The 11839-nt window shown below is 40.4% G+C and overlaps 1 pseudogene; it reads right to left on the bottom strand.

The window, feature by feature from the left end:
• Window positions 1-8978: 8978 nt before the first annotated feature.
• Window positions 8979-11403, bottom strand: LOC119529514 (annotated as a pseudogene).
• Between the last annotated feature and the right edge of the window lie 436 nt (window positions 11404-11839).

Here is an 11839-nt window from a genome sequence, read left to right as displayed (position 1 = left end):
AAGGAATCAAATGAAGAATGATGAAGATTGATCAAATGATGAATCAAATGAAAAAGTTCTTGCAGGAAAAATCTATGGTAATCATACTCCAAAATGTAGATGATCCCCTTAATCATAAATGTCTAGAAGAAGAGAGAAAAGGAAGCATAATATGTTTGAAATGAGCAAGAAGGCTGTCAAATGCATTTAGATGTTTTCTTCAAGGCTTGTCTTAAAAGTAGGAAATAAATGATCCTATTGATGTTTATCTTAGTTTGCCAGAATTGCTATGACAAATACCACAAAATGGGTTGATGTAAACAAGAATTTATTGTTTCACCATTTTGGACACTAGATGTCCAACATCAAGGTATTGGCAGGGCTTGCTTTCTTCCTGAGTATGTAGTGTTCTGGCTATCCTCTGTTACGTGATGATCTCTTTCCTTGTGTCTATTCCTCTGGTTTCCTGACTTCTGACTTCTGGTTTCCACTTCCATGTCCAATTTCCTTTGATTCTATGGACTTCAGCTATATCTGATTAAGGACATCCTGATTCAATTTGGCCTCTTCTAAATAGGATCTTCTGCGGGTGACTGAGCTTGTACCTCGGCCTACCAGGCCTGGGCCAGGGGACCTGATATCACCCCCTGGGGAGGGTAGTGGGTACGGGCGTTTAGTGCCCTCTGCAGCCCCCCCGAGCTTGGGGAGCGAGGTCAAGGCAGCTCCCTTTTCCTCACCCAAAATGCCACTGGCAGGGGAGGCTTGCCGGAGGGAACCGCCTTTCTCCCAACCGCCCTTTCCCCACTTCCTTATCTTGCCCGCACACTCCCCTGTGCCAAGGCAACTCCTGCCACCGCCAGCGCGCATGCACCGTGGCCAGAACAACTCCCGCCCGCTGCAACGGCTCCTGCGTCCTCTCAGAACCAATCCTAGCCCCTCTCCCTTCAGTATTGCCATTTAAGGCTACTTCACCTCCTTTCCAGTCCTGCCCTTCTTACCAGCCTATATAACCTGTAATCACCCCTAAATAAAGCCTCTTTGGCGCATACTCCTACTGGATGAAGAGTGTCTTGTCCTTATCGCCGCCCTCCACACCTTGTACGCCTCCCGCCGAGGACCTGGCCAAGTCCTCCGCCTCGCCCTCGCCTCCGGGAAAGAGCCCCCGCCGCCGGTACCCTTTAAGCAGCCCCGAGAGCTGAGGGCTCAGCTACCGGCCGCCACTCCCCCCCCAGAAGCAGTAACCGCGGCTGCAATCTTCGAAGATCCTGTGCACATATGAGTCCACATCTCTACTAATAATAACATCCTCAGAAGTTCTATTTACAAATGGGTTTACACCACAGGGTTCAGAGTTGGGATTGAGCATATATTTTGTGGGGTATATGAGTCAATCCCCAACAATGTTCAACATTTCAAATAGTACATGAGCTAGTAATATGCGTGCTTGGCTAATCTTTATTTTTTCTCTCTTTTATAAATTGCTGAACTTTTTTGGCTTAAACTGAGTACTTTAAAATAAGTTTCAGAACTTTGTTCCCCTTATCCTCCTCTAACTGATATACAAAGAAAACCTATAGATTATAAAATCATGTAATATTCTGCCAACAAAGCCTCAGATTAAAGGTCTTACAAGATGATGACTAATTTATTGCTTCTTCCTCTTGTCTCAGAATCCATAAAATCTTAAGATGGAGCCTCGACAATATCCTGCCAGACAGTGAAAATTTCCTTCCTGTATAGATAATACAATGCTAGAGGGAATGCCTGGAAATTTATTGCAATTGATAGGTAGTATTTGAATAAATGGTAAAAGAATTAATATAGTGTAGCTGAGCAAGTAAGAGCTACCTTACTGTAGTGTAGTGGTTAAGAGTTTCAGCACTAGAGTCAGAAGGTTAGTATCTAGTTTAACCAAATAAGGGTGTAACTTGGACAAATCACCTCAAGATAATCATACCTCTTTCATGGAATTAAATGAGAATTAAATGAGAAAGTGTGAAAAGTGCTGAAATCATGCTTGGTACATGGTAGGGCCTTAATACTACCTTTTATTGTCGTCACTGCTTTCACTCATGATGCAGTGGAGTGATGGAAAGAATTAATTTAATCTTCAAAGGAAAGAACCAAACATATCCCTGCTGATATTTTTTCAACTAATTCTGAAGTTAGGTTAAAAAACCAACTATAAATCTTTCAATATCTTCCCATTTTATTTGTTTGTTTTTGTAGGAATAGGGGGGCTGGACAGAAGGGATGGAAGGATGTTTGATAGAGCATGGCTTGAAATTTTGTTGAATGATCTGAGTATATATTTTAGCTAACAGGATAGAAATTTATATTTTTTAAGTGAAAGAGGCTTGATTGAGTGGGCACACTATACTACATACTTGAGTTTTACTTCAGGGAAAGGAAGCAGAAATATGATGGAATTGTTGAACTGGGTAATTTACATCTTTCCCACATGTGTCTGGTAAGTAAGAAGGTAAAATTAGACAATCTAATTTTCAATGCTAGAGGGAGGGCAGATGTTTAACATTCTCTTTGTATTGTAGAGAAAGTTGTTAAGTTCTTATTTTCCAAGATAATTGTTTTATTAATAAATAGCTATTTTCAACAAGCATGTAGGTATATTCCTTAAACATCTCAAGGTAGTTTAAAATGCAATGTTCTTACCTGATCTGTTGAAACATATTTAAAGCCAAATTACACCTGTAAGGACCAAAAACTGGAACAAAGATTAGCATGTGTGGTTAAATATATATATGCACACACACAATACACTCACACACACACACGTAAGTACTTAATGATAAGCATGTACACCAAGCACTCTGCTGCATATTTTAAATAGATTATTTCATCTAATATTAACACTTTTTTATGCCCTATTTTCAACCCCATTTAACAAATGAGGAAGAAGTCAAGGCTTACTGATTTTAAGTGACTTTCCCAGTGTCAAACCAGCAGTGAATAGTGGAACTAGAATTTGAACACATAGGCAGATTTACTCCCAAACGCTTGCTCTCAACTGCTAAGCATGTTGCGCCATATGTGATATGATACACTATTCTATACTGTACTATGATGTAATATAACATGATATAATACAACTGTTTATTTATAAATATTAAAATTGCACTCTTTTAATAAATGTGTGTACTTCTTTGCCCAGGGATGTTGGAATCAGGAGAATGTCAACTGCACGAAGGCAGGGATTTTTATCTGTTTTGTTCACCACTATCTTTAGTGCCTAAACCAATTCCTAGCACATGGTATATGGTCAAAAACATTTGTTGAATGAATGACCAAATGAAGGAAGAAAGAAAGGGAGGAAGGGAAGGAAGGAGGAAGTTTAATCTCGGTATATCAGAATTCACTTATTAAATAAAATAAAAGCAAGAAAGAACATTCTTTCTTCTTCTGTAGTCATAGCACAAAATAAGACAGCCAGTAGAAATACTTTAGATTATGAATATAAGAAAGCACAGTGACATTAGTTTCATTCCTGATTTAAGTATCTAAGAAGCTCCCTCACTTTTCACTCTATTCATCTTGATCTGGGCTACAGATAATTGCCAGGTGGCTGAGAAACCACCTAGAGAGGGGAGGAGGTTTCTCAACATAATGAGTGCAATCATAAAAAGGAAACATGGGCCACTGACTCACTGTCCAGTGTTTTCTAAGAGCAGACCACATTTTGATGCTTACATTCATAGGCCAAATACTTTCAAACAAGTGAACCACAGGAATTGTGAGACAATCAGGCCCCTTGAGGAAAAATATTAAAATCAGAACCTCTTGTGTAAGTGTTAAATACATCCCAGAATTATGGCCCTGTCTTAAATTTGTTTACTGTAACATAAACCTACGTGGGGGGCAGAGCATCTGGGACTCTGGAATTCTCTGTGACTACAGTATCATCATCTTGGATTAACAGAAAATCAGAATTTGGAGGTAACTGGCTGCCTCCAAAAAAGAGAAGACAACATGGAACAAAAGAAATGCAAACCAAAGAACTTTAAAGTGGGCAACTGGAATAGGGAAAGATAAATGCTTTTGCAATTTATGGAACATCCAGAAAGGTATGTATTTCTGTAGGAAGCAATGGTTTTGCTTTTTTGTAAAAAAAAAAAGAAGGACTGCCATAATTCTCACTCTACTAAAATCAGAACTTGAGACAAGGACTTGGGTGCTGGTAGTTTATTTGGGAGAGGATCCCAGACACTAGTGAGGGAGTGGGAAAATGGAACAGGGAAGGGTGGCAATTCAGTGTAAACATTCCTTGTTGAGTTATTGTGACAGGCAGCTAGGTCTTGATGCCCTTGTGACTTCTAGAAGCACACAGAATACTTCCTATAATTGTCTACCTTAAAGGCCTGGAGTTTAGAGTAACCACCAGCTCTTGTCGCCCAATGGTTGATGACTGCTGCCAGGAGGAATAACTCCCACCTCCTACTTGTAGTAATTCTTGCACATTAGTTAGGCTGACTTCCACTCCCTTGGGGAAGGCTCTGAGACAGAATGCAGAAAGCTGACTGCTCTTGAGGTGGTCCACTACTAGTGCAAGTTGAAGCTGAGGTTGAATGAGACTGTTCACCATAGTTCTGACTGAAATCAGAGGTAGGTTTGGGGTATGTAATGTGGAACACAGTAAGCAAATGTTATAGCTTGGCACATGCACTACTCAGATTCACTGGAGAACTATATTGAGTTCATTTGATCACTGTTAATAGAACAAATCATACTGCCCACTACTGCAGTTGGTCCCTAGACCATAATTGATATTCATCATTTACCTCCTCCCCCAACCAGTCTAGATTTTCATTATCCTTGGTTAACAATTCCAGCTAATCTAATTTGCTTACCTGATGGGGTGACCTAGACCTTCATTCCTGGGGGTGTGAACTTTTGGTTGCCTTGCTGTGATCCATCCATAGCTACTGAAGTTGCTCAAGGCACAGGAACAGCAAAGAGATATTACAGTGAATTTCACATCTCCATAAGTGTCAGCAATCCTCACACCTCATGATAATCAGGATCAATTACTTCAGCCAGCATAGTAGCTCCTTTATTTATCTGCTGGCCCATGAGCATGAAGAGCCCAGAGTTACGAGGTGGAAGTTCTGGCTTTAAGCCTAGTAGAACACATTATGTCTTTGGCACCAATGTTTGTCCCCTTGAAACCAGAACCTTCAAGTTACCAGAGCTTAGCACTGTGAGTTTTGGAAACACAAAATCTGAAAGTGGGTCACTAGGCATATTTGTTAGAGCCTAGAGTTGAGTTAGACTAGAGCATACTATTTCCACCCCTTAGTTCCCAGATCCCTGTACTCCAGCACCATTTAGAATGGTTTGAATGGCCATTGTTTGAAAGCATATACCACATCCTGGAGGACAGTGTCCCATCCTTTCAGAGTGTTATCCTTGAGCTGAAAGTAATGTTAATGCTTATGTTAGTCCTCACCAAAATCTCTTTATAATGTCACAAAGGAGAATCACATAGGTTGGGTTAGAGCAAAACTTTTAGAAACCTGCTTCTCTCAGTTATCTCCTTTTAGCCTCTCAATTCTTTCCTCAGTCAATCCCAAGATTTTAGTCCTGGATCACTCAGCTTTCTTCTCAGTCCTTTTGTCCATCCCTTTGATGGCCCAAACTGCCTTTTCTTGGAAGATTTCCCTGTACTTTTTGTTTTTTCACGAAAGATATTTTATTATTATAGAAAATGCATCTCAAATATAGGATTTTGTGAACACTGGTAGGTGAACATGTACAACTTTAAAAGTAAACAAAGTAAAAGAGGAAAAACCAACAAGCATTTTTCCTTGGAAAAAAATGTAACGTTCTTCTGCAGAGTTGATTGCACGCAGGGCATGGGTATGGCTTCATCTCTCACAAAGCCTTCAGGTTTGCTTTCTGAGTGCAGGCCCCACTATCCCCATTTTAACAATTTCCAAATGATGGCAAGCAGTGGCATTGAATAAATTACTAGAACCCCTTGATTCTTAAATTTCTATTAACACTTGATAAAAAAGAGTCTGTATCAAACTTTATGACAGAGTTTAAATTAAAGCCTATGCTTTCAATATTGTTTTTACTTAAAGAAGGACCCTTTGCAACATTATTTGCAAGTACATCCATCCTTCCAGGGCTTATTCCACCATATCTTCATAGACCTGTATACATTAGATATCACTCTGTTCGCTTGGAATTTAGTTTAAAATAATAGTGACTATTATTGTACAGTTAAGTCCAGCTACTTTCTGTCTTCCTTACCCTTTTTGCTGTCATTCATTCAATACCTCACCTCCACCTTAGAGAAACCATAACACAACAACCTAATCTGATAGCTTTGAACACTGTTTCTTGGTCCTCTCCCCAACTCTTCAAAAGCAAATACTTAAAAACAATTATGTGATGTGATAGACAAACTCAGATTCTAAACCTCAAATCAGGTTCATCTTGGCTTCCTGAGACGCCTATGAGTACAAGATATTCTGAGTAAAACTGTTTTCTTATAAAAATGTCTCTATATAAACAGCCTGGCTTACTATTTTAGGCACTAAGAAATTCTAACACCAAATCTGATTTCTGTCTTCTATACTACAGAAAAACACTTTTTGTTTGGCTGGCCAGAAACTGACTCTGAAGGAGATGGCAGCAGCCTATCTCCTGTCCATGTGAGGACTGAGAGGTCCTGTCAGTGCCTCATGTCCTGGCCAGGGAATGCAGCAGGTCATGGCTGAGTGGAGCATGCCCAGCTCAGAGGGCAAGGTGCAGAAGGAACCTCCCTCTCCACCAGAAGGAGCCTGTGGTCCCAGTTTTTCCATCAGTCACCATCACCCAAGTGACCCTGGGAGAAGTTTACCACCACAGATTTCCATCTCAGTCCATGGAGTTGGGGTCAAGAGCATGTAAACCCAAAATAGGTAAAAACAAGACCTTACTCTTGAAAACCTCAGAAAATTAATCATTTGCATAGAACAAAATGCCAAATACATGCCATACTTTCAAAAATGGCTTTTTACCAAAGCAAGGGCTAATTAGTTTTAGAGTGTTAGCTTGGGGTGTTTACACTTACTGTTAGCAGTACATAAACTATGTGTTGAGGGGAAGTTATACATATTTATTGAAAAACTCATGAAAGTCATAAAACACCCAAATATTAGATCATTTCCTTTGCAATGGCATGGAAGTCCATTGAGAAGCATAAGGGGGAAGTACCATTAAACAAGTACTGGGCCAGTCAAGTGCTAGTGGTATGAATGTGGTGCTGGTAAGGTCAAGGCTAAAGCTGACCACAAATAAGAGCCAATTAGTTTCACTTAAAGGAAAACTACCCCATCTGTACATCTATAAGTTACAACTTTAACCCTGGCCATCAGCCTTGCAAATGGATGCCAAAGGTTATCAGAACTGGTGGGGGTTGGTTCAATTTATCCCCTTACAACTCCATCTTTTTCTGAGTAAGGAATAGAACACTGACTGCCACCATAACATCCTTAGGAAAACTCTTGTTCTTGAAGCCCAAGAAGAGTATCTTTCAACACCCATCTGATTTTGCTTGTGGAGGGGAGCAGTCAAATAAAATGGAATCAAGTAGCTTGCCTTGGAATATCTTCAAAATTTGTGGATGAGTAAATGCCTTGGATTGGTGCTTGGGAGGCCAGCTTCTAACCAAATGGGAGATAATTCCCAAACACTTACATCTGTCTCTGGACTTTGGTTCCCTGATGACAAAGGCATTCACTAGTCATGACACAAGGGCCTGCTGTTAATAACCATGGAGGGATCAGATGAAAACAATTCAGTACTGTGGGGCCTGGGGGGAGAGTGATTTGGTTGTCATATACGATGTATTGTTAAGATGGAGCTGATAGATCAAACAAAATTACTACCCCTCATTTTCCTTCCTTTGGGGACAACACTGATATTGTTTCCTTACCCAGTGTGTGAGCAGCTGACAGACTATTTTAAAAATGGATATGTATTCTTATTCAGAAACATCCCATGGTATGCAAAGATTATACAAAGAAAAATACTCCATAGGGACAGCCTGTGCAGGTGACATTTTCCCACCCAGCCTCATCCCAAATGCCCTTCCCTGGGCCTTTCTATTGAAAAATTAAGCACTTTTGAGACCCCACCCCCAACCATCATCTTAGAATCCTTGAAACCATACCTAAGGTCTCCCATCCATGCACATAGCACTGTGCTGTCCCAGGGTATCAAGACCTATGGCTTCAAACCAGATTCCAAGCCACGATAATCAAAGTAGATGGATTTGGAAAGGTTCTTCTACTTGAGTTGTGAGTTTTATTACAAATGAATAATCAATTTTCTTGGTTTCAAAAACCTTGAAGCTAAAAGGTTTCGTAAACATTGTTATGCCAGTGCCCTTCCTGACAAAGAATCTCTGTGAGATTTGGGATTGTTCACTGCATTAATGAAAAACAGAATTAAACTTAGCTCTTAAGAAGAATTTCCTTTTGGGCATTCTGAAGTACGAATGGCATCCTCAACCTCTAATGAGCATGCCATCCATGCCTGCTTTTAGGAGATAAGAGATTGTCTCCTTTTAAGTTTGGTCCCTTTGCTACTAAGAGATCTGCCTGGTATAAAACGGCACAAAACAAACAAAAACCAAGAACGGAGTGTAAAGGATGAGGATTGCTTTGCTGAAGATGAGGCAACAGGAGTCTTGACTTCCTTTCTTGCTTTCACGTTATGCAAAGACTCAGTGAACAGCACCAGACCCCCAAATTTTCAAGTTTCCAGGGCTGCTGCAAAGCTGGTAGCTTAAATACCAGTGCTGCTTCATCCCTTGCTGGAGGCATGAACTTACTAAAAAGGACCCATGTTAATTATGTGAGAAAGTGAAAGGATGGTGGAGAAGCATGTCCCTTACTCAGGGTGACAAACCTTGGGGAAAATGGGGAGGATTGGGTTTGGATATCCTAGACAGAGAGAAGCTCCCAGAAGCGGTGAACCCCCATTTGGCCCTAATCTTGAAAGCCATTAGAACCCATGTGAGAAAGTGAGGAATTTAGCCAGTCAAGTTCAGCCACTTGAGGTGGGTGAGGTACTGATATCTCCTGGTCCTCCAAGACACCCTCTCCAGTGGCTACGAGATTGGTGAGGGATTTGCTTCGAACACATTGGAAATCTGCATGGTGACTCTTTCCTTCTTCCTTTTTCCCATGACATCTGGATAAAAGGACACTACACATAAATATAGATTACTTCAGCCAGCCACCAGGTCTTCTCTTAATCTTTTCTCTACAGCTAGGATAACCTTCAACTCCAATGTGAATTTTTTTCAAGCCCTGTTCCTTTAACATGTTTTTGCAACATCCCAATTCTCAATATATTTGAAGAAATTGTAGAGTTTGGAACTATAAAGAATTTGGGAATATTCCTCCCCTATGGGTGGGGAGTAATCTTCATCTCAGTCCACAGAATCCTCATCTGTCAGCACAACAATGTGGCACTCTTCCTCCCCCTTCTTGGCACAGCCTACCCTTATGGGCAGGATGAGCCTTTTGAGGTAATGACTGAACTGCTTGCGAGCTCCATCATTGGACAGCTCATGCAGTAAAGCACTCAGATCTTTTTCTTTTTTTTTTTTTTGGGTGCCAGCTCTGAAGCAGGCTACTGGGTTCAGGGTGCAGCTTCTCGTCTCCCCCTCCTCACCCTGAGACGGGCAGCAGGACATTTAGTCTCTCTGTGCCTTAGTGCCACCGTCCACACTCCAGGAGTAGCTCCTACTTCAGCTCGCTTTCTCTCTCTCTCTCATTTTTTTATTAGAGAAGTTGTTAGATTTACAGGAAAATCATGCAGAAAATACAGAGTTCTCCAATATTCCCCCCATTATAAATGCCTTGTGTTAGTGTGGTATATTTGTTACAACTGATAAAAGAGTATTCTAATTGTACTATTAACTATGGTTTACCTTCAGATTCCCTGTTTGTTTTGTACAGTTCCATGGTTTTTTTTTTTTTTTTTAAATATTTATTCTAGTAACATATACAACCTAAAATTTCCCCCTTTAACCACGTTCCAGTATATAATTCAGTGCTCTTATATACATTCACAATGTTATGTTACCATCACCACCATCCATTATCAAAACTTTTCCATCATCCCAAATAGAAACTGTACAATTTAAACATTTGCTCTCTGTTTCCTACCCCAGCTTAGTTCCCTGGTAACTAGTTCTCTAGTTCCTGACTCTACGAATTTGATTATAATTATTTCACATTAGTGAGATGGTACATTTGCCCTTTTGTGTCTTATTTCATGCAACATGATGTCTTCAAGGTTCATTCATGTTGTTGCATGTATCAGAACTACATTCCCTTTTACTGCTGAATAATATTCCGTTGTGTGTATATATACCATATTTTGTTTATCCACTCATCAGTTTATGGACATTGGGGTTGCTTCCATCTTTTGGCAATTGTGAATTATGCCACTATGAAAATTGGTGTGCAAATATCTGTTTGAGTTTCTGCTTTCAATTCTTTTGGGTATATACCTAGAAGTAGGATTGCCAGATTATATGGTAATTCTATACTTAACCCTCTGAGTAATTGCCAAACTGTCTTCCACAGTGGCTGCACTGTGTTACAGTCCCTCCCAACAAGGAATGAGTATTCTTATTTCTCCACATCCTCTCCAACACTTGTTATTTTCCTTTTTTTGTTTTCTTTTTACTAGTAGCCATTCTAAGGGGTGTGAAATGGTATCTCATTGTGGTTTTGATTAAGCACTCAGATCTTGACATCAGATAGTGCTGAAGTCAAAGTTAATGCAGAGATAATTGCATGTATCTCTAAGGTCTGGGATAGAGATGTCATCAGAACAATTGATGATACCACATTTGTAGTAATCCAACACTGTGCAAAATACAGTTGCACTGTTTCCTTCAGCAATCTTGCACTCTCCCTTCTCACTGGGCCTTGTGAAGTTGTTCTCTCTTCCTGGTCCAAACATCCTTCCCAACATGGTATCCAGATGAGCAGTGATAATTTGTAGATTCACAAAAAAATGTGTCCCATCTACAAGAAGTGTCACTTTCTCTGGTGCTTGGGAATAGGAGCTACTGCCAAAGCCCATACTGCTGTTTCCAAATCATTCTGGAGCCATAAAAGGTTCATGGTTCTGTTTATTCCTGGTTTGGAAGCAAGAGCTTTTGATGTCTTCAAAAGTGGCATTATGTGAGGGAACTTAAAAGTTGATGGCTAAGGGGCATAGTCAAGTGAAAAAATCATTCCTGGGACGTAGAGGATAATTAAGGTTTTGAAGACCAGATGAAGCCATGCTGCTTGCTTCTTTTGCTTGGGCTGCAGCTGAGCTATCATCTACTAGGCAGCTGTCCTCCTGCCTCAATAACCTGTCCCTATCACTGCCCCAGTGAACATTCATCCTTAGACTCTGTATCCTCAACTGTCTGCTTGATCAGAGATAAATCTTGTCTCTTCCTACTGCACTCTCTCCCTGTACTTTTTAATGGAAATGAATCTAGGCTTGGATCTTTCCAATCCTCTCTGCACTCACTCCTCCAACCATAATAAAAAAGACTCTGGAACAGGCTAGTTCCACCCCTAGATGGAGGAGGAGGGAGACAGCATGGAGAATACTTGTAAGTATGCTTGTTCTTGTCATACCTACCTACCATGAACAAACCCTTCCATATATGAGTTCTTATTTATAGTTCTAATTCTTCCTCCTCACTAAAGAAATGGTGCTAACCCTTTATCAGAGCATCTAAGGAAAACATGTCTATGCTGGTTCTGATCCTTTTCTGAATGATCCATGCTGGTTCTGTCCCACACTGTCTTTTGCAGGAATGTCTATTTCA

The sequence above is a fragment of the Choloepus didactylus genome, chromosome 3 (assembly GCF_015220235.1).
Source record: "Choloepus didactylus isolate mChoDid1 chromosome 3, mChoDid1.pri, whole genome shotgun sequence".
Taxonomy (NCBI): domain Eukaryota; kingdom Metazoa; phylum Chordata; class Mammalia; order Pilosa; family Megalonychidae; genus Choloepus; species Choloepus didactylus.
This window is presented reverse-complemented; position numbering and strand designations above follow the sequence as displayed.